Source organism: Pleuronectes platessa, unplaced genomic scaffold (genome assembly GCF_947347685.1).
Source record: "Pleuronectes platessa unplaced genomic scaffold, fPlePla1.1 scaffold_26, whole genome shotgun sequence".
NCBI lineage: Eukaryota > Metazoa > Chordata > Actinopteri > Pleuronectiformes > Pleuronectidae > Pleuronectes > Pleuronectes platessa.
In genome coordinates this window covers 1,101,931-1,125,922 of record NW_026519116.1, presented here as the reverse complement: position 1 = coordinate 1,125,922, position 23,992 = coordinate 1,101,931, and positions in this window count along the sequence as shown.

Here is a 23,992-nt window from a genome sequence, read left to right as displayed (position 1 = left end):
CACATCCTGTGGGGCAAAAATTCTGTGGGGCGCACATCCTGCTGCGCACATAAATAAAAATTAAATAAAACATTTTTACAAAAAAAAATATTTAAATCAAATTAATAAAAAAACTGTGCTTGCACATCCTGTGGGGCGCAAATTATGTGGGGCACAAATTCTGTGGGGCGCACATCCTGCGGCGCACATCCTGCTGTGCACATAAATAAAAATAATATTAAAACATTTTTACAAAAAAAATATTTAAATCAAATTAATAAAAAAACTGTCCTTGCACATCCTGTGGGGCGCAAATTCTGTGGGGCGCACATCCTGCGGCGCACATCCTGCTGCGCACATGAATAAAAATAATATTAAAAACAAATTAAAATTTTTTTTTTTAAATCAAATTAATAAAAAAACTGTGCTTGCACATCCTGTGGGGCGCAAATTCTGTGGGGCGCACATCCTGCGGCGCACATAAATAAAAATAATATTAAAACATTTTTACAAAAAAAATATTTAAATCAAATTAATAAAAAAACTGTCCTTGCACATCCTGTGGGGCGCAAATTCTGTGGGGCGCACATCCTGCGGCGCACATCCTGCTGCGCACATAAATAAAAAAAATATTAAAAACAAATTACAATTTTTATTTTTCAAATCAAATTAATAAAAAAACTGTGATTGCACATCCTGTGGGGCGCAAATTCTCTGGGGCGCACATCCTGTGGCGCACATCCTGCTGCGCAGATAAATAAAAATAATATTAAAACATTTTTACAAAAAAAAATATTTAAATCAAATTAATAAAAAAACTGTGCTTGCACATCCTGTGGGGCAAAAATTCTGTGGGGCGCACATCCTGCGGCGCACATCCTGCTGCGCACATAAATAAAAATAATATTAAAACATTTTTACAAAAAAAATATTTAAATCAAACTAATAAAAAAACTGTCCTTGCACATCCTGTGGGGCGCAAATTCTGTGGGGCGCACATCCTGCGGCGCACATCCTGCTGCGCACATAAATACAAATAATATTAAAAACAAATTACAATTTTTTTTTTAAATCAAATTAATAAAAAAACTGTGCTTGCACATCCTGTGGGGCGCAAATTCTGTGGGGCGCACATCCCGCGGCGCACATCCAGCTGCGCACATAAATAAAAATAATATTAAAAACAAATTACAATTTTTTTTTTAAATCAAATTAATAAAAAAACTGTGCTTGCACATCCTGTGGGGCGCAAATTCTGTGGGGCACACAACCTGCGGCACACATCCTGCTGCGCACATAAATAAAAATTAAATAAAACATTTTTACAAAAAAAAATATTTAAATCAAATTAATAAAAAAACTGTGCTTGCACATCCTGTGGGGCGCAAATTATGTGGGGCACAAATTCTGTGGGGCGCACATCCTGCGGCGCACATCCTGCTGTGCACATAAATAAAAATAATATTAAAACATTTTTACAAAAAAAATATTTAAATCAAATTAATAAAAAAACTGTCCTTGCACATCCTGTGGGGCGCAAATTCTGTGGGGCGCACATCCTGCGGCGCACATCCTGCTGCGCACATGAATAAAAATAATATTAAAAACAAATTAAAATTTTTTTTTTTAAATCAAATTAATAAAAAAACTGTGCTTGCACATCCTGTGGGGCGCAAATTCTGTGGGGCGCACATCCTGCGGCGCACATCCTGCTGCGCACATAAATAAAAAAAATATTAAAAACAAATTACCATTTTTATTTTTCAAATCAAATTAATAAAAAAACTGTGATTGCACATCCTGTGGGGCGCAAATTCTCTGGGGCGCACATCCTGTGGCGCACATCCTGCTGCGCAGATAAATAAAAATAATATTAAAAACAAATTACAATTTTTTTTTTTAAATCAAATTAATAAAAAAACTGTCCTTGCACATCCTGTGGGGCGCAAATTATGTGGGGCGCACATCCTGCGGCGCACATCCTGCTGCGCACATAAATAAAAATAATATTAAAACATTTTTACAAAAAAAAATATTTAAATCAAATTAATAAAAAAACTGTGCTTGCACATCCTGTGGGGCGCAAATTCTGTGGGGCGCACATCCTGCGGCGCACATCCTGCTGCGCACATAAATAAAAATAATATTAAAACATTTTTACAAAAAAAATATTTAAATCAAACTAATAAAAAAACTGTCCTTGCACATCCTGTGGGGCGCAAATTCTGTGGGGCGCACATCCTGCGGCGCACATCCTGCTGCGCACATAAATACAAATAATATTAAAAACAAATTACAATTTTTTTTTAAATCAAATTAATAAAAAAACTGTGCTTGCACATCCTGTGGGGCGCAAATTCTGTGGGGCGCACATCCTGCGGCGCACATCCAGCTGCGCACATAAATAAAAATAATATTAAAAACAAATTACAATTTTTTTTTTAAATCAAATTAATAAAAAAACTGTCCTTGCACATCCTGTGGGGCGCAAATTCTGTGGGGCGCACATGAATAAAAATAATATTAAAACATTTTTACAAAAAAAAATATTTAAATCAAATTAATAAAAAAACTGTGCTTGCACATCCTGTGGGGCGCAAATTCTGTGGGGCGCACATCCTGCGGCGCACATCCTGCTGCGCACATAAATAAAAATAATATTAAAACATTTTTACAAAAAAAAATATTTAAATCAAATTAATAAAAAAACTGTGCTTTCACATCCTGTGGGGCGCAAATTCTGTGGGGCGCACATCCTGCGGCGCACATCCTGCTGCGCACATAAATAAAAATGAAATAAAACATTTTTACAAAAAAAAATATTTAAATCAAATTAATAAAAAAACTGTGCTTGCACATCCTGTGGGTTGCAAATTCTGTGGGGCGCACATCCTGCGGCGCACATCCTGCTGCGCACATACATAAAAATAATATTAAAAACAAATTACAATTTTTTTTTAAATCAAATTAATAAAAAAACTGTGCTTGCACATCCTGTGGGGCGCAAATTCTGTGGGGCGCACATCCTGCGGCGCACATCCAGCTGCGCACATAAATAAAAATAATATTAAAAACAAATTACAATTTTTTTTTTAAATCAAATTAATAAAAAAACTGTCCTTGCACATCCTGTGGGGCGCAAATTCTGTGGGGCGCACATGAATAAAAATAATATTAAAAGATTTTTACAAAAAAAAATATTTAAATCAAATTAATAAAAAAACTGTGCTTGCACATCCTGTGGGGCGCAAATTCTGTGGGGCGCACATCCTGCGGCGCACATCCTGCTGCGCACATAAATAAAAATAATATTAAAACATTTTTACAAAAAAAAATATTTAAATCAAATTAATAAAAAAACTGTGCTTGCACATCCTGTGGGGCGCAAATTCTGTGGGGCGCACATCCTGCGGCGCACATCCTGCTGCGCACATAAATAAAAATGAAATAAAACATTTTTACAAAAAAAAATATTTAAATCAAATTAATAAAAAAACTGTGCTTGCACATCCTGTGGGGCGCAAATTCTGTGGGGCGCACATCCTGCGGCGCACATCCTGCTGCGCACATACATAAAAATAATATTAAAAACAAATTACAATTTTTTTTTTTAAATCAAATTAATAAAAAAACTGTCCTTGCACATCCTGTGGGGCGCAAATTCTGTGGGGCGCACATCCTGCTGCGCACATAAATAAAAATTAAATAAAACATTTTTACAAAAAAAAATATTTAAATCAAATTAATAAAAAAACTGTGCTTGCACATCCTGTGGGGCGCAAATTATGTGGGGCACAAATTCTGTGGGGCGCACATCCTGCGGCGCACATCCTGCTGTGCACATAAATAAAAACAATATTAAAACATTTTTACAAAAAAAATATTTAAATCAAATTAATAAAAAAACTGTCCTTGCACATCCTGTGGGGCGCAAATTCTGTGGGGCGCACATCCTGCGGCGCACATCCTGCTGCGCACATACATAAAAATAATATTAAAAACAAATTACAATTTTTTTTTTTAAATCAAATTAATAAAAAAACTGTGCTTGCACATCCTGTGGGGCGCAAATTCTGTGGGGCGCACATCCTGCTGCGCAAATAAATAAAAATTAAATAAAACATTTTTACAAAAAAAAATATTTAAATCAAATTAATAAAAAAACTGTGCTTGCACATCCTGTGGGGCGCAAATTATGTGGGGCACAAATTCTGTGGGGCGCACATCCTGCGGCGCACATCCTGCTGTGCACATAAATAAAAATAATATTAAAACATTTTTACAAAAAAAATATTTAAATCAAATTAATAAAAAAACTGTCCTTGCACATCCTCTGGGGCGCAAATTCTGTGGGGCGCACATCCTGCGGCGCACATCCTGCTGCGCACATGAATAAAAATAATATTAAAAACAAATTACAATTTTTTTTTAAAAATCAAATTAATAAAAAAACTGTCCTTGCACATCCTGTGGGGCGCAAATTATGTGGGGCGCACATCCTGCGGCGCACACCCTGCTGCGCACATAAATAAAAATAATATTAAAACATTTTTACAAAAAAAAAATTTAAATCAAATTAATAAAAAAACTGTGCTTGCACATCCTGTGGGGCGCAAATTCTGTGGGGCGCACATCCTGCGGCGCACATCCTGCTGCGCACATAAATAAAAAAAATATTAAAAACAAATTACAATTTTTATTTTTAAATCAAATTAATAAAAAAACTGTCCTTGCACATCCTGTGGGGCGCAAATTCTGTGGGGCGCACATCCTACTGCGCACATAAATAAAAATTAAATAAAACATTTTTACAAAAAAAAATATTTAAATCAAATTAATAAAAAAACTGTGCTTGCACATCCTGTGGGGCGCAAATTATGTGGGGCACAAATTCTGTGGGGCGCACATCCTGCGGCGCACATCCTGCTGTGCACATAAATAAAAATAATATTAAAACATTTTTACAAAAAAAAAATTTAAATCAAATTAATAAAAAAACTGTGCTTGCACATCCTGTGGGGCGCAAATTCTGTGGGGCGCACATCCTGCGGCGCACATCCTGCTGCGCACATACATAAAAATAATATTAAAGACAAATTACAATTTTTTTTTAAAAATCAAATTAATAAAAAAACTGTGCTTGAACATCCTGTGGGGCGCAAATTCTGTGGGGCGCACATCCTGCGGCGCACATCCTGCTGCGCACATAAATAAAAATAATATTAAAAACAATTTACAATTTTTTTTTTTAAATCAAATTAATAAACAAACTGTGCTTGCACATCCTGTGGGGCGCACATCCTGCGGCGCACATCCTGCTGCGCACATAAATAAAAATAATATTAAAAACAAATTACAATTTTTTTTTTAAATCAAATTAATAAAAAAACTGTCCTTGCACATCCTGTGGGGCGCAAATTCTGTGGGGCGCACATCCTGCGGCGCACATCCTGCTGCGCACATAAATAAAAATAATATTAAAAACAAATTACAATTTTTTTTTTAAATCAAATTAATAAAAAAACTGTCCTTGCACATCCTGTGGGGCGCAAATTCTGTGGGGCGCACATCCTGCGGCGCAAATCCTGCTGCGCACATGAATAAAAATAATATTAAAACATTTTTACAAAAAAAATATTTAAATCAAATTAATAAAAAAACTGTGCTTGCACATCCTGTGGGGCGCAAATTATGTGGGGCGCACATCCTGCAGCACACATCCTGCTGCGCACATAAATAAAAATAATATTAGAAACAAATTACAATTTTTTTTTTTAATCCAATTAATAAAAAAACTGTGCTTGCACATCCTGTGGGGCGCAAATTCTGTGGGGCGCACATCCTGCGGCGCACATCCTGCTGCGCACATAAATAAAAATAATATTAAAACATTTTTACAAAAAAATATATTTAAATCAAATAAATAAAAAAACTGTGCTTGCACATCCTGTGGGGCGCAAATTCTGTGGGGCGCACATCCTGCGGCGCACATCCTGCTGGGCACAAAAATAAAAATAATATTAAAACATTTTTACAAAAAAAAATATTTAAATATAACTAATAAAAAACCTTGCTTGCACATCCTTTGGGGCGCAAATTATGTGGGGCGCACATCCTGCAGCGCACATCCTGCTGCGCAAATAAATAAAAATCAAATTAAAAAAAATTTACAATTTTTTTTTTTTAAATCAAATTAATAAAAAAAATGTGCTTGCACAAACTGTCCTTGCACATCCTGTGGGGCGCAAATTCTGTGGGGCGCACATCCTGCAGCACACATCCTGCTGCGCACATAAATAAAAATAATATTAAAAACAAATTACAATTTTTTTTTTTAATCCAATTAATAAAAAAACTGTGCTTGCACATCCTATGGGGCGCAAATTCTGTGGGGCGCACATCCTGCGGCGCACATCCTGCTGCGCACATTAATACAAATAATATTAAAACATTTTTACAAAAAAAACATATTTAAATCAAATTAATAAAAAAACTGTCCTTGCACATTCTGTGGGGCGCACATCTTGCGGCGCAAATCCTGCTGCGCACAAGAATAAAAATACTATTAAAACATTTTTACAAAAAAAAATATTTAAATATAACTAATAAAAAAACTGTGCTTGCACATCCTGTGGGGCGCAAATTCTGTGGGGCGCACATCCTGCTGCGCACATGAATAAAAATAATATTAAAACATTTTTACAAAAAAAAATATTTAAATCAAATTAATAAAAAAACTGTGCTTGCACATCCTGTGGGGCGCAAATTCTGTGGGGCGCACATCCTGCTGCGCACATAAATAAAAATAATATTAAAAACAAATTACAATTTTTTTTTTTTAAATCAAATTAATAAAAAAACTGTGCTTGCACATCCTGTGGGGCGCAAATTCTGTGGGGCGCACATCCTGCGGCGCACATCCTGCTAAGCACATAAATAAAAATAATACTAAAACATTTTTTTCAAAAAAAAATATTTAAATCAAATTAATAAAAAAACTGTGCTTGCACATCCTGTGGGGCGCACATCCTGCGGCGCACATCCTGCTGCGCACATAAATGAAAATATTATTAAAACATTTTTACAAAAAAAAATATTTAAATCAAATTAATAAAAAAACTGTGCTTGCATATCCTGCGGCGCACATCCTGCTGCGCACATAAATAAAAATAATATTAAAAACAAATTACAATTTTTTTTTTTTAAATCAAATTAATAAAAAAACTGTCCTTGCACATCATGTGGGGCGCAAATTCTGTGGGGCGCACACCCTGCAGCGCACATCCTGCTGCGCACATAAATCAAAATAATATTAAAACATTTTTACAAAATTTTTTTTTTAAATCAAATTAATAAAAAAACTGTGCTTGCACATCCTGTGGGGCGCAAATTCTGTGGGGCGCACATCCTGCAGCACACATCCTGCTGCGCACATACATAAAAATAATATTAAAAACATATTACAATTTTTTTTTTTAAATCAAATTAATAAAAAAACTGTCCTTGCACATCCTGTGGGGCGCACATCCTGCGGCGCACATCCTGCTGCGCACATAAATAAAAATAATATTAAAAACAAATTACAATTTTTTTTTTAAAATCAAATTAATAAAAAAACTGTCCTTGCACATCCTGTGGGGCGCAAATTCTGTGGGGCGCACATCCAGCTGCGCACATTAATAAAAATAATATTAAAAACAATTTACAATTTTTTTTTTAAAATCAAATTAATAAAAAAACTGTCCTTGCACATCCTGTGGGGCGCAAATTCTGTGGGGCGCACATCCAGCTGCGCACATTAATAAAAATAATATTAAAAACAATTTACAATTTTTTTTTTTTTTAAATCAAATTAATAAAAAAACTGTCCTTGCACATCCTGTGGGGCGCAAATTCTGTGGGGCGCACATCCTGCGGCGCATATCCTGCTGCGCAGATAAATAAAAATAATATTAAAACATTTTTACAAAAAAAACTTTTTAAATCAATTTAATAGAAAAACTGTGCTTGCACATCCTGTGGGGCGCAAATTATGTGGGGCGCACATCCTGCAGCGCACATCCTGCTGCGCACATAAATAAAAATAATATTAAAACATTTTTACAAAAAAAAATATTTAAATATAACTAATAAAAAACCTTGCTTGCACATACCTGTGGGGCGCAAATTATGTGGGGCACATATTCTGTGGGGCACACATCCTGCGGCGCACATCCTGCTGCGCACATAAATAAAAATAATATTAAAAACAAATTACAATTTTTTTTTTTAAATCAAATTAATAAAAAAACTGTCCTTGCACATCCTGTGGGGCGCAAATTCTGTGGGGCGCACATGAATAAAAATAATATTAAAACATTTTTACAAAAAAAAAAATTTAAATATAACTAATAAAAAAACTGTGCTTGCACATCCTGTGGGGCGCAAATTATGTGGGGCGCACATCATGCGGCGCACATCCTGCTGCGCACATAAATAAAAATAATATTAAAAACAATTTACAATTTTTTTTTTTAAATCAAATTAATAAAAAAACTGTGCTTGCACATCCTGTGGGGCGCAAATTCTGTGGGGCGCACATGCTGCGGCGCACATCCTGCTGCACAGATAAATAAAAATAATATTAAAAACAAATTACAATTTTTTTTTTTAAATCAAATTAATAAAAAAAATGTCCTTGCACATCCTGTGAGGCGCAAATTCTGTGGGGCGCACATCCTGCGGCGCACATCATGCTGCGCAAATAAATAAAAATAATATTAAAACATTTTTACAAAAAAAAATATTTAAATCAAATTAATAAAAAAATGTGCTTGCACATCCTGTGGGGCGCAAATTATGTGGGGCGCACATCCTGCGGCGCACATCCTGCTGCGCACATAAATAAAAATAATATTAAAACATTTTTACAAAAAAAAATATTTAAATCAAATTAATAAAAAAACTGTGCTTGCACATCCTGTGGGGCGCAAATTCTGTGGGGCGCACATCCTGCGGCGCACATCCTGCTGCGCACATAAATAAAAATAATATTAAAAACAAATTACAATTTTTTTTTTTAAATCAAATTAATGAAAAAACTGTCCTTGCACATCCTGTGGGGCGCAAATTCTGTGGGGCGCACATGAATAAAAATAATATTAAAACATTTTTACAAAAAAAAAATTTAAATATAACTAATAAAAAAACTGTGCTTGCACATCCTGTGGGGCGCAAATTATATGGGGCGCACATCCTGCAGCGCACATCCTGCTGCGCAAATAAATACAAATAAAATTAAAAAAAATTTACAATTTTTTTTTTTTTAAATCAAATTAATAAAAAAAATGTGCTTGCACATCCTGTGGGGCGCAAATTTTGTGGGGCGCACATCCTGCGGCGCACATCCTAATGCGCATATAAATAAAAATAATATTAAAAACAAATTACAATTTTTTTTTTAAATCAAATCAATAAAAAAACTGTCCTTGCACATCCTGTGGGGCGCAAATTCTGTGGGGCGCACATCCTGCGGCGCACATCCTGCTGCGCAGATAAATAAAAATAATATTAAAACATTTTTACAAAAAAAAATTTTTAAATCAATTTAATAGAAAAACTGTGCTTGCACATCCTGTGGGGCGCAAATTCTGTGGGGCGCACATCCTGCGGCGCACATCCTGCTGCGCATATAAATAAAAATAATATTAAAAACAAATTACAATTTTTTTTTTAAATCAAATCAATAAAAAAACTGTCCTTGCACATCCTTTAGGGCCCAAATTCTGTGGGGCGCACATGAATAAAAATAATATTAAAACATTTTTACAAAAAAAAATATTTAAATCAAATTAATAAAAAAACTGTGCTTGCACATCCTGTGGGGCGCAAATTCTGTGGGGCGCACATGAATAAAAATAATATTAAAACATTTTTACAAAAAAAAAAATTTAAATATAACTAATAAAAAAACTGTGCTTGCACATCCTGTGGGGCGCAAATTATGTGGGGCGCACATCATGCGGCGCACATCCTGCTTCGCACATGAATAAAAATAATATTAAAACATTTTTACAAAAAAAAATATTTAAATATAACTAATAAAAAACCTTGCTTGCACATACCTGTGGGGCGCAAATTATTTGGGGCGCACATCCTGCGGCGCACATCCTGCTGCGCACATAAATAAAAATAATATTAAAAACAATTTACAATTTTTTTTTTAAATCAAATTAATAAAAAAACTGTCCTTGCACATCCTGTGGGGCGCAAATTCTGTGGGGCGCACATGAATACAAATAATATTAAAACATTTTTACAAAAAAAAATATTTAAATCAAATTAATAAAAAAACTGTGGTTGCACATCCTGTGGGGCGCAAATTATGTGGGGCGCACATCCTGCAGCGCACATCCTGCTGCGCACATAAATAAAAATAAAATTAAAAACAAATTACAATTTTTTTTTTTAAATCAAATTAATAAAAAAACTGTCCTTGCACATCCTGTGGGGCGCAAATTCTGTGGGGCGCACATCCTGCGGCGCACATCATGCTGCGCAAATAAATAAAAATAATATTAAAACATTTTTACAAAAAAAAATATTTAAATCAAATTAATAAAAAAATGTGCTTGCACATCCTGTGGGGCGCAAATTATGTGGGGCGCACATCCTGCTGCGCACATAAATAAAAATAATATTAAAACATTTTTACAAAAAAAAATATTTAAATATAACTAATAAAAAAACTGTGCTTGCACATCCTGTGGGGCGCAATTTATGTGGGGCGCACATCCTGCGGCGCACATCCTGCTGCGCATATAAATAAAAATAAAATTAAAAAAAATTTACAATTTTTTTTTTTTTAAATCAAATCAATAAAAAAACTGTCCTTGCACATCCTTTAGGGCCCAAATTCTGTGGGGCGCACATGAATAAAAATAATATTAAAACATTTTTACAAAAAAAAATATTTAAATCAAATTAATAAAAAAATGTGCTTGCACATCCTGTGGGGCGCAAATTATGTGGGGCGCACATCCTGCGGCGCACATCCTGCTGCGCACATAAATAAAAATAATATTAAAACATTTTTACAAAAAAAAATATTTAAATCAAATTAATAAAAAAACTGTGCTTGCACATCCTGTGGGGCGCAAATTCTGTGGGGCGCACATCCTGCGGCGCACATCCTGCTGCGCACATAAATAAAAATAATATTAAAAACAAATTACAATTTTTTTTTTTAAATCAAATTAATGAAAAAACTGTCCTTGCACATCCTGTGGGGCGCAAATTCTGTGGGGCGCACATGAATAAAAATAATATTAAAACATTTTTACAAAAAAAAAAATTTAAATATAACTAATAAAAAAACTGTGCTTGCACATCCTGTGGGGCGCAAATTATGTGGGGCGCACATCCTGCAGCGCACATCCTGCTGCGCAAATAAATACAAATAAAATTAAAAAAAATTTACAATTTTTTTTTTTTTAAATCAAATTAATAAAAAAAATGTGCTTGCACATCCTGTGGGGCGCAAATTTTGTGGGGCGCACATCCTGCGGCGCACATCCTGCTGCGCATATAAATAAAAATAATATTAAAAACAAATTACAATTTTTTTTTTAAATCAAATCAATAAAAAAACTGTCCTTGCACATCCTTTAGGGCCCAAATTCTGTGGGGCGCACATGAATAAAAATAATATTAAAACATTTTTACAAAAAAAAATATTTAAATCAAATTAATAAAAAAACTGTGCTTGCACATCCTGTGGGGTCCAAATTCTGTGGGGCGCACATCCTGCGGCGCACATCCTGTTGCGCACATAAATAAAAATAATATTAAAAACAAATTACAATTTTTTTTTAAAAATCAAATTAATAAAAAAACTGTCCTTGCACATCCTGTGGGGCGCAAATTCTGTGGGGCGCACATCCTGCGGCGCACATCCTGCTGTGCACATGAATAAAAATAATATTAAAACATTTTTACAAAAAAATATATTTAAATCAAATAAATAAAAAAACTGTCCTTGCACATCCTGTGGGGCGCAAATTCTGTGGGGCGCACATCCTGCGGCGCACATCCTGCTGCGCAGATAAATAAAAATAATATTAAAACATTTTTACAAAAAAAAATTTTTAAATCAATTTAATAGAAAAACTGTGCTTGCACATCCTGTGGGGCGCAAATTCTGTGGGGCGCACATCCTGCGGCGCACATCCTGCTGCGCATATAAATAAAAATAATATTAAAAACAAATTACAATTTTTCTTTTAAATCAAATTAATAAAAAAACTGTGCTTGCACATCCTGTGGGGCGCAAATTCTGTGGGGCGCACATGAATAAAAATAATATTAAAACATTTTTACAAAAAAAAAAATTTAAATATAACTAATAAAAAAACTGTGCTTGCACATCCTGTGGGACGCAAATTATGTGGGGCGCACATCATGCGGCGCACATCCTGCTTCGCACATGAATAAAAATAATATTAAAACATTTTTACAAAAAAAAATATTTAAATATAACTAATAAAAAACCTTGCTTGCACATACCTGTGGGGCGCAAATTATTTGGGGCGCACATCCTGCGGCGCACATCCTGCTGCGCACATAAATAAAAATAATATTAAAAACAATTTACAATTTTTTTTTTAAATCAAATTAATAAAAAAACTGTCCATGCACATCCTGTGGGGCGCAAATTCTGTGGGGCGCACATCCTGCGGCGCACATCCTGCTGCGCACATAAATAAAAATAATATTAAAAACAAATTACAATTTTTTTAAAAAAATCAAATTAATAAAAAAACTGTCCATGCACATCCTGTGGGGCGCAAATTATGTGGGGCGCACATCATGCGGCGCACATCCTGCTTTGCACATGAATAAAAATAATATTAAAACATTTTTACAAAAAAAAATATTTAAATATAACTAATAAAAAACCTTGCTTGCACATACCTGTGGGGCGCAAATTATTTGGGGCGCACATCCTGCGGTGCACATCCTGCTGCGCACATAAATAAAAATAATATTAAAACATTTTTACAAAAAAAATATTTAAATCAAATTAATAAAAAAACTGTCCTTGCACATCCTGTGGGGCGAAAAATTCTGTGGGGCGCACATCCTGCGGCGCACATCCTGCTGCGCAGATAAATAAAAATAATATTAAAACATTTTTACAAAAAAATTTTTTTAAATCAATTTAATAGAAAAACTGTGCTTGCACATCCTGTGGGGCGCAAATTCTGTGGGGCGCACATCCTGCGGCGCACATCCTGCGGCGCACATCCTGCTGCGCATATAAATAAAAATAATATTAAAAACAAATTACAATTTTTTTTTTAAATCAAATCAATAAAAAAACTGTCCTTGCACATCCTTTAGGGCCCAAATTCTGTGGGGCGCACATGAATAAAAATAATATTGAAACATTTTTACAAAAAAAAATATTTAAATCAAATTAATAAAAAAACTGTGCTTGCACATCCTGTGGGGCGCAAATTATGTGGGGCGCACATCATGCGGCGCACATCCTGCTTCGCACATGAATAAAAATAATATTAAAACATTTTTACAAAAAAAAATATTTAAATATAACTAATAAAAAACCTTGCTTGCACATACCTGTGGGGCGCAAATTATTTGGGGCGCACATCCTGCGGCGCACATCCTGCTGCGCACATAAATAAAAATAATATTAAAAACAATTTACAATTTTTTTTTTAAATCAAATTAATAAAAAAACTGTCCATGCACATCCTGTGGGGCGCAAATTCTGTGGGGCGCACATCCTGCGGCACACATCCTGCTGCGCACATAAATAAAAATAATATTAAAACATTTTTACAAAAAAAAATATTTAAATCAAATTAATAAAAAAACTGTGCTTGCACATCCTGTGGGGCGCAAATTCTGTGGGTTGCACATCCTGCGGCGGACATCCTGCTGCGCACATAAATAAAAATAATATTAAAAACAATTTACAATTTTTTTTTTTTAAATCAAATTAATAAAAAAACTGTGCTTGCACATCCTGTGGGGCGCAAATTCTGTGGGGCGCACATCCTGCGGCGCACATCCTGCTGCGCACGTAAATAAAAATAATATTAAAACATTTTTACAAAAAAAAATATTTAAATCAAATTAATAAAAAAACTGTGCTTGCACATCCTGTGGGGCGCAAATTATGTGGGGCGCACATCCTGCTGCGCACATAAATAAAAATAATATTAAAAACAAATTACAATTTTTTTTTTAAATCAAATTAATAAAAAAACTGTCCTTGCACATCCTGTGGGGCGCAAATTCTGTGGGGCGCACATGAATAAAAATAATATTAAGACATTTTTACAAAAAAAAATATTTAAATCAAATTAATAAAAAAACTGTCCTTGCACATCCTGTGGGGCGCAAATTCTGTAGGGCGCACATCCTGCTGCGCACATGAATAAAAATAATATTAAAAACAAATTACAAAAAAAAATATTTAAATCAAATTAATAAAAAAACTGTGCTTGCACATCCTGTGGGACGCAAATTATGTGGGGCGCACATCATGCGGCGCACATCCTGCTTCGCACATGAATAAAAATAATATTAAAACATTTTTACAAAAAAAAATATTTAAATATAACTAATAAAAAACCTTGCTTGCACATACCTGTGGGGCGCAAATTATTTGGGGCGCACATCCTGCGGCGCACATCCTGCTGCGCACATAAATAAAAATAATATTAAAAACAATTTACAATTTTTTTTTTAAATCAAATTAATAAAAAAACTGTCCATGCACATCCTGTGGGGCGCAAATTCTGTGGGGCGCACATCCTGCGGCGCACATCCTGCTGCGCACATAAATAAAAATAATATTAAAAACAAATTACAATTTTTTTTAAAAAATCAAATTAATAAAAAAACTGTGCTTGCACATCCTGTGGGGCGCAAATTCTGTGGGGCGCACATCCTGCGGCGCACATCCTGCTGCGCACATAAATAAAAATAATATTAAAACATTTTTACAAAAAAAAATATTTAAATATAACTAATAAAAAACCTTGCTTGCACATCCTGTGGGGCGCAAATTATGTGGGGCGCACATCCTGCAGCGCACATCCTGCTGCGCAAATAAATAAAAATAAAATTAAAAAAAATTTACAATATTTTTTTTTTAAATCAAATTAATAAAAAAACTGTCCATGCACATCCTGTGGGGCGCAAATTATGTGGGGCGCACATCATGCGGCGCACATCCTGCTTTGCACATGAATAAAAATAATATTAAAACATTTTTACAAAAAAAAATATTTAAATATAACTAATAAAAAACCTTGCTTGCACATACCTGTGGGGCGCAAATTATTTGGGGCGCACATCCTGCGGTGCACATCCTGCTGCGCACATAAATAAAAATAATATTAAAACATTTTTACAAAAAAAATATTTAAATCAAATTAATAAAAAAACTGTCCTTGCACATCCTGTGGGGCGAAAAATTCTGTGGGGCGCACATCCTGCGGCGCACATCCTGCTGCGCAGATAAATAAAAATAATATTAAAACATTTTTACAAAAAAATTTTTTTAAATCAATTTAATAGAAAAACTGTGCTTGCACATCCTGTGGGGCGCAAATTCTGTGGGGCGCACATCCTGCGGCGCACATCCTGCGGCGCACATCCTGCTGCGCATATAAATAAAAATAATATTAAAAACAAATTACAATTTTTTTTTTAAATCAAATCAATAAAAAAACTGTCCTTGCACATCCTTTAGGGCCCAAATTCTGTGGGGCGCACATGAATAAAAATAATATTGAAACATTTTTACAAAAAAAAATATTTAAATCAAATTAATAAAAAAACTGTGCTTGCACATCCTGTGGGGCGCAAATTATGTGGGGCGCACATCATGCGGCGCACATCCTGCTTCGCACATGAATAAAAATAATATTAAAACATTTTTACAAAAAAAAATATTTAAATATAACTAATAAAAAACCTTGCTTGCACATACCTGTGGGGCGCAAATTATTTGGGGCGCACATCCTGCGGCGCACATCCTGCTGCGCACATAAATAAAAATAATATTAAAAACAATTTACAATTTTTTTTTTAAATCAAATTAATAAAAAAACTGTCCATGCACATCCTGTGGGGCGCAAATTCTGTGGGGCGCACATCCTGCGGCACACATCCTGCTGCGCACATAAATAAAAATAATATTAAAACATTTTTACAAAAAAAAATATTTAAATCAAATTAATAAAAAAACTGTGCTTGCACATCCTGTGGGGCGCAAATTCTGTGGGTTGCACATCCTGCGGCGCACATCCTGCTGCGCACATAAATAAAAATAATATTAAAAACAATTTACAATTTTTTTTTTTTAAATCAAATTAATAAAAAAACTGTGCTTGCACATCCTGTGGGGCGCAAATTCTGTGGGGCGCACATCCTGCGGCGCACATCCTGCTGCGCACGTAAATAAAAATAATATTAAAACATTTTTACAAAAAAAAATATTTAAATCAAATTAATAAAAAAACTGTGCTTGCACATCCTGTGGGGCGCAAATTATGTGGGGCGCACATCCTGCTGCGCACATAAATAAAAATAATATTAAAAACAAATTACAATTTTTTTTTTAAATCAAATTAATAAAAAAACTGTCCTTGCACATCCTGTGGGGCGCAAATTCTGTAGGGCGCACATCCTGCTGCGCACATGAATAAAAATAATATTAAAAACAAATTACAAAAAAAAATATTTAAATCAAATTAATAAAAAAACTGTGCTTGCACATCCTGTGGGGCGCAAATTCTGTGGGTTGCACATCCTGCGGCAAACATCCTGCTGCGCACATAAATACAAATAATATTAAAAACAATTTACAATTTTTTTTTTTTAAATCAAATTAATAAAAAAACTGTGCTTGCACATCCTGTGGGGCGCAAATTCTGTGGGGCGCACATCCTGCGGCGCACATCCTGCTGCGCACGTAAATAAAAATAATATTAAAAACAAATTACAATTTTTTTTTTAAATCAAATTAATAAAAAAACTGTCCTTGCACATCCTTTAGGGCCCAAATTCTGTGGGGCGCACATGAATAAAAATAATATTGAAACATTTTTACAAAAAAAAATATTTAAATCAAATTAATAAAAAAACTGTGCTTGCACATCCTGTGGGGCGCAAATTCTGTGGGGCGCACATGAATAAAAATAATATTAAAACATTTTTACAAAAAAAAAAATTTAAATATAACTAATAAAAAAACTGTGCTTGCACATCCTGTGGGGCGCAAATTATGTGGGGCGCACATCATGCGGCGCACATCCTGCTTCGCACATGAATAAAAATAATATTAAAACATTTTTACAAAAAAAAATATTTAAATATAACTAATAAAAAACCTTGCTTGCACATACCTGTGGGGCGCACATCCTGCGGCGCACATCCTGCTGCGCACATAAATAAAAATAATATTAAAACATTTTTACAAAAAAAAATATTTAAATCAAATTAATAAAAAAACTGTGCTTGCACATCCTGTGGGGCGCAAATTATGTGGGGCGCACATCCTGCGGCGCACATCCTGCTGCGCACATAAATAAAAATAATATTAAAAACAATTTACAATTATTTTTTTTTAAATCAAATTAATAAAAAAACTGTGCTTGCACATCCTGTGGGGCGCAAATTCTGTGGGGCGCACATCCTGCTGCGCACATAAATAAAAATAATATTAAAAACAATTTACAATTATTTTTTTTTAAATCAAATTAATAAAAAAACTGTGCTTGCACATCCTGTGGGGTGCAAATTCTGTGGGGCGCAAATTCTGTGGGGCGCACATCCTGCGGCGCACATCCTGCTGCGCACATAAATAAAAATAATATTAAAAACAAATTACAATTTTTTTTTTAAATCAAATTAATAAAAAAACTGTCCTTGCACATCCTGTGTGGCGCAAATTCTGTGGGGCGCACATCCTGTGGCGCAAATCCTGCTGCGCACATAGATAAAAATAATATTAAAACATCTTTACAAAAAAATTATTTAAAACAATTAATAAAAAAACTTTGCTTGCTCATCCTCTGGGGCGCAAATTATGTGGGGCGCACATCCTGAAGCGCACATCCTGCTGCGCACATGAAATAAAAATAATATTAAAATATTTTTACAAAAAAAAATATTTAAATCAAATTAATAAAAAAACTGTGCTTGCACATCCTGTGGGGCGCAAATTCTGTGGGGCGCACATCCTGCGGCGCACATCCTGCTGCGCACATAAATAAAAATAATATTAAAAACAAATTACAATTTTTTTTTTTTAAATCAAATTAATAAAAAAAATGTCCTTGCACATCCTGTGTGGCGCAAATTCTGTGGGGCGCACATCCTGCGGCGCACATCCTGCTGCGCACATAAATAAAAATAATATTAAAAACAAATTACAATTTTTTTTTTTAAATCAAATTAATAAACAAACTGTGCTTGCACATCCTGTGGGGCGCAAATTCTGTGGGGCGCACATCCTGCTGCGCACATAAATAAAAATAATATTAAAACATTTTTACAAAAAAAAATAATTAAAATCAAATTAATAAAAAAACTGTGCTTGCACATCCTCTGGGGCGCAAATTCTGTGGGGCGCACATCCTGCGGCGCACATCCTGCTGCGCACATATATAAAAATAATATTAAAAACAAATTACAACTTTTTTTTTAAATCAAATTAATAAACACACTGTGCTTGCACATCCTGTGGGGCGCAAATTCTGTGGGGCGCACATCCTGCGGCGCACATAAATAAATATAATATTAAAACATTTTTACAAAAAAAAATATTTAAATCAAATTAATAAAAAAACTGTGCTTGCACATCCTGTGGGGCGCAAATTCTGTGGGGCGCACATCCTGCGGCGCACATCCTGCTGCGCACATAAATAAAAATAATATTAAAACATTTTTACAAAAAAAAATATTTAAATATAACTAATAAAAAACCTTGCTTGCACATCCTGTGGGGCACAAATTATGTGGGGTGCACATCCTGCAGCGCACATCCTGCTGCGAAAATAAATAAAAATAAAATTAAAAAAAATTTACAATTTTTTTTTTTTAAATCAAATTAATAAAAAAACTGTGCTTGCACTTCCTGTGGGGCGCAAATTATGTGGGGCGCAAATTCTGTGGTGCGCACATCCTGTGGCGCACATCCTGCTGCGCACATAAATAAAAATAATATTAAAACATTTTTACAAAAAAAATTTTTTAAATCAATTTAATAGAAAAACTGTGCTTGCACATCCTGTGGGGCGCAAATTCTGTGGGGCGCACATCCTGCGGCGCACATCCTGCTGCGCATATAAATAAAAATAATATTAAAAACAAATTACAATTTTTTTTTTAAATCAAATCAATAAAAAAACTGTCCTTGCACATCCTTTAGGGCCCAAATTCTGTGGGGCGCACATGAATAAAAATAATATTAAAACATTTTTACAAAAAAAAATATTTAAATCAAATTAATAAAAAAACTGTGCTTGCACATCCTGTGGGGCGCAAATTCTGTGGGGCGCACATCCTGCGGCGCACATCCTGCTGCGCACGTAAATAAAAATAATATTAAAAACAAATTACAATTTTTTTTTTAAATCAAATTAATAAAAAAACTGTCCTTGCACATCCTGTGGGGCGCACATCCTGCGGCTCACATCCTGCTGCGCACAAAAATAAAAATAATATTAAAAACAAATTACAATTTATTTTTTTTAAATCAAATTAATAAAAAAACTGTGTTTGCACATCCTGTGGGGCGCAAATTCTGTGGGGCGCACATCCTGCGGCGCAAATCCTGCTGCGCACATGAATAAAAATAATATTAAAAACAAATTACAAAAAAAAATATTTAAATCAAATTAATAAATAAAAAACTGTGCTTGCACATCCTGTGGGGCGCAAATTCTGTGGGTTGCACATCCTGCGGCGCACATCCTGCTGCGCACATAAATAAAAATAATATTAAAAACAATTTTTTTTTTTTAAATCAAATTAATAAAAAAACTGTGCTTGCACATCCTGTGGGGCGCAAATTCTGTGGGTTGCACATCCCGCGGCGCACATCCTGCTGCGCACATAAATAAAAATAATATTAAAAACAATTTACAATTTTTTTTTTTTAAATCAAATTAATAAAAAAACTGTGCTTGCACATCCTGTGGGGCGCAAATTCTGTGGGGCGCACATCCTGCGGCGCAAATCCTGCTGCGCACATAAATAAAAATAATATTAAAACATTTTTACAAAAAAAATATTTAAATCAAATTAATAAAAAAACTGTCCTTGCACATCCTGTGGGGCGCAAATTATGTGGGGCGCACATCCTGCGGCGCACATCCTGCTGCGCACATAAATAAAAATAATATTAAAACATTTTTACAAAAAAAAATATTTAAATCAAATTAATAAAAAAACTGTGCTTGCACATCCTGTGGGGCGCAAATTCTGTGGGGCGCAAATTCTGTGGGGCGCACATCCTGCGGCGCAAATCCTGCTGCGCACATAAATAAAAATAATATTAAAACATTTTTACAAAAAAAATATTTAAATCAAATTAATAAAAAAACTGTGCTTGCACATCCTGTGGGGCGCAAATTCTGTGGGGCGCACATCCTGCTGCGCACATCCTGCTGCGCACATAAATAAAAATAATATTAAAACATTTTTACAAAAAAAATATTTAAATCAAATTAATAAAAAAACTGTGCTTGCACATCCTGTGGGGCGCAAATTCTGTGGGGCGCACATCCTGCGGCGCACATCCTGCTGCGCAAATGAATAAAAATAAAATTAAAACAAATTACAATTTTTTTTTTTTAAATCAAATTAATAAAAAAAATGTGCTTGCACATCCTGTGGGGCGAAAAATCTGTGGGGCGCACATCCTGCGGCGCACATCCTGCTGCGCACATAAATGAAAATAATATTAAAACATTTTTACAAAAAAAAATATTTAAGTCAAATTAAAAAAAAAACTGTGCTTGCACATCCTGTGGGGCGCAAATTCTGTGGGGCGCACATGAATAAAAATAATATTAAAACATTTTTACAAAAGAAAAAATTTAAATATAATTAATAAAAAAATGTGCTTGCACATCCTGTGGGGCGCACATCCTGCGGCTCACATCCTGCTGCGCACATAAATAAAAATAATATTAAAAACAAATTACAATTTTTTTTTTAAATCAAATTAATAAAAAAACTGTCCTTGCACATCCTGTGGGGCGCAAATTCTGTGGGGCGCACATCCTGCGGCGCACATCCTGCTGCGCACATAAATAAAAATAATATTAAAACATTTTTACAAAAAAAAATATTTAAATCAAATTAATAAAAAAACTGTGCTTGCACATCCTGTGGGGCGCAAATTCTGTGGGGCGCACATCCTGCGGCGCACATCCTGCTGCGCACATAAATAAAAATAATATTAAAAACAAATTACAATTTTTTTTTTAAATCAAATTAATAAAAAAACTGTCCTTGCACATCCTGTGGGGCGCAAATTATGTGGGGCGCACATCCTGCAGCGCACATCCTGCTGCGCAAATAAATACAAATAAAACTAAAAAAATTTTACAATTTTTTTTTTTTTAAATCAAATTAATAAAAAAACCTTGCTTGCACATACCTGTGGGGCGCAAATTATGTGGGGCGCACATCCTGCGGCGCACATCCAGCTGCGCACATTAATACAAATAATATTAAAACATTTTTACAAAAAAATTTTTTTAAATCAAATTAATAAAAAAACTGTCCTTGCACATCCTGTGGGGCGCAAATTCTGTGGGGCGCAAATCCTGCTGCGCACATGAATAAAAATAATATTAAAACATTTTTACAAAAAAAAATATTTAAATCAAATTAATAAAAAAACTGTGCTTGCACATTCTGTGGGGCGCAAATTCTGTGGGCCGCAAATCCTGCGGCGCTTATCCTGCTGCGCACATAAATAAAAATAATATTAAAAACAAATTACAATTTTTTTTTTTAAATCAAATTAATAAAAAAACTGTCCTTGCACATCCTGTGGGGCGCAAATTCTGTGGGGCGCATATCCTGCGGCGCAAATCCTGCTGCGCACATGAATAAAAATAATATTAAAACATTTTTATAAAAAAATATATTTAAATCAAATTAATAAAAAAACTGTGCTTGCACATCCTGTGGGGCGCACATCCTGCGGCGCACATCCTGCTGCGCACATAAACAAAAATAAAATTAAAAAAAATTTACAATTTTTTTTTTTTAAATCAAATTAATAAAAAAACTGTCCTTGCACATCCTGTGGGGCGCAAATTCTGTGGGGCGCACATCCTGCGGCGCACATCCTGCTGCGCACATAAATAAAAATAATATTAAAAACAAATTACAATTTTTTTTTTTTAAATCAAATTAATAAAAAAACTGTCCTTGCACATCCTGTAGGGCGCAAATTCTGTGGGGCGCACATCCTGCGGCGCACATCCTGCTGCGCACATAAATAAAAATAATATTAAAACATTTTTACAAAAAAAAATATTTAAATCAAATTAATAAAAAAACTGTGCTTGCACATCCTGTGGGGCGCAAATTATGTGGGGCGCACATCCTGCGGCGCACATCCTGCTGCGCACATAAATAAAAATAATATTAAAAACAATTTACAATTATTTTTTTTTAAATCAAATTAATAAAAAAACTGTGCTTGCACATCCTGTGGGGCGCAAATTCTGTGGGGCGCACATCCTGCTGCGCACATAAATAAAAATAATATTAAAACATTTTTACAAAAAAAAATAATTAAAATCAAATTAATAAAAAAACTGTGCTTGCACATCCTCTGGGGCGCAAATTCTGTGGGGCGCACATCCTGCGGCACACATCCTGCTGCGCACATAAATAAAAATAATATTAAAAACAAATTTCAATTTTTTTTTAAAATCAAATTAATAAAAAAACTGTGCTTGCACATCCTGTGGGGCGCAAATTCTGTGGGGCGCACATCCTGCGGCGCACATCCTGCTGCGCACATATATAAAAATAATATTAAAAACAAATTACAACTTTTTTTTTAAATCAAATTAATAAACAAACTGTGCTTGCACATCCTGTGGGGCGCAAATTCTGTGGGGCGCACATCCTGCGGCGCACATAAATAAATATAATATTAAAACATTTTTACAAAAAAAAATATTTAAATCAAATTAATAAAAAAACTGTGCTTGCACATCCTGTGGGGCGCAAATTCTGTGGGGCGCAAATTCTGTGGGGCGCACATCCTGCGGCGCAAATCCTGCTGCGCACATAAATAAAAATAATATTAAAAACAAATTACAATTTATTTTTTTTAAATCAAATTAATAAAAAAACTGTGCTTGCACATCCTGTGGGGCGCAAATTATGTGGGGCGCAAATCCTGCGGCGCACATCCTGCTGCGCACATAAATAAAAATAATATTAAAACATTTTTACAAAAAAAAATATTTAAATCAAATTAATAAAAAAACTGTGTTTGCACATCCTGTGGGGCGCAAATTCTGTGGGGCGCACATCCTGCGGCGCACATCCTGCTGCGCACATAAATAAAAATAATATTAAAAACAAATTACAATTTTTTTTTTAAAATCAAATTAATAAAAAAACTGTCCTTGCACATCCTGTGGGGCCCAAATTCTGTGGGGCGCACATCCTGCGGCGCACATCCTGCTGCGCACATAAATAAAAATAATATTAAAACATTTTTACAAAAAAAAATATTTAAATCAAATTAATGAAAAAACTGTGCTTGCACATCCTGTGGGGCGCAAATTCTGTGGGGCGCACATCCTTCAGCGCACATCCAGCTGGGCAAATTAATAAAAATAATATTAAATTTTTTTTACAATTTTCTTTTTTTAAATCAAATTAATAAAAAAACTGTGCTTGTACATCCTGTGGGGCGCAAATTCTGTGGGGCGCACATGCTGCGGCGCAC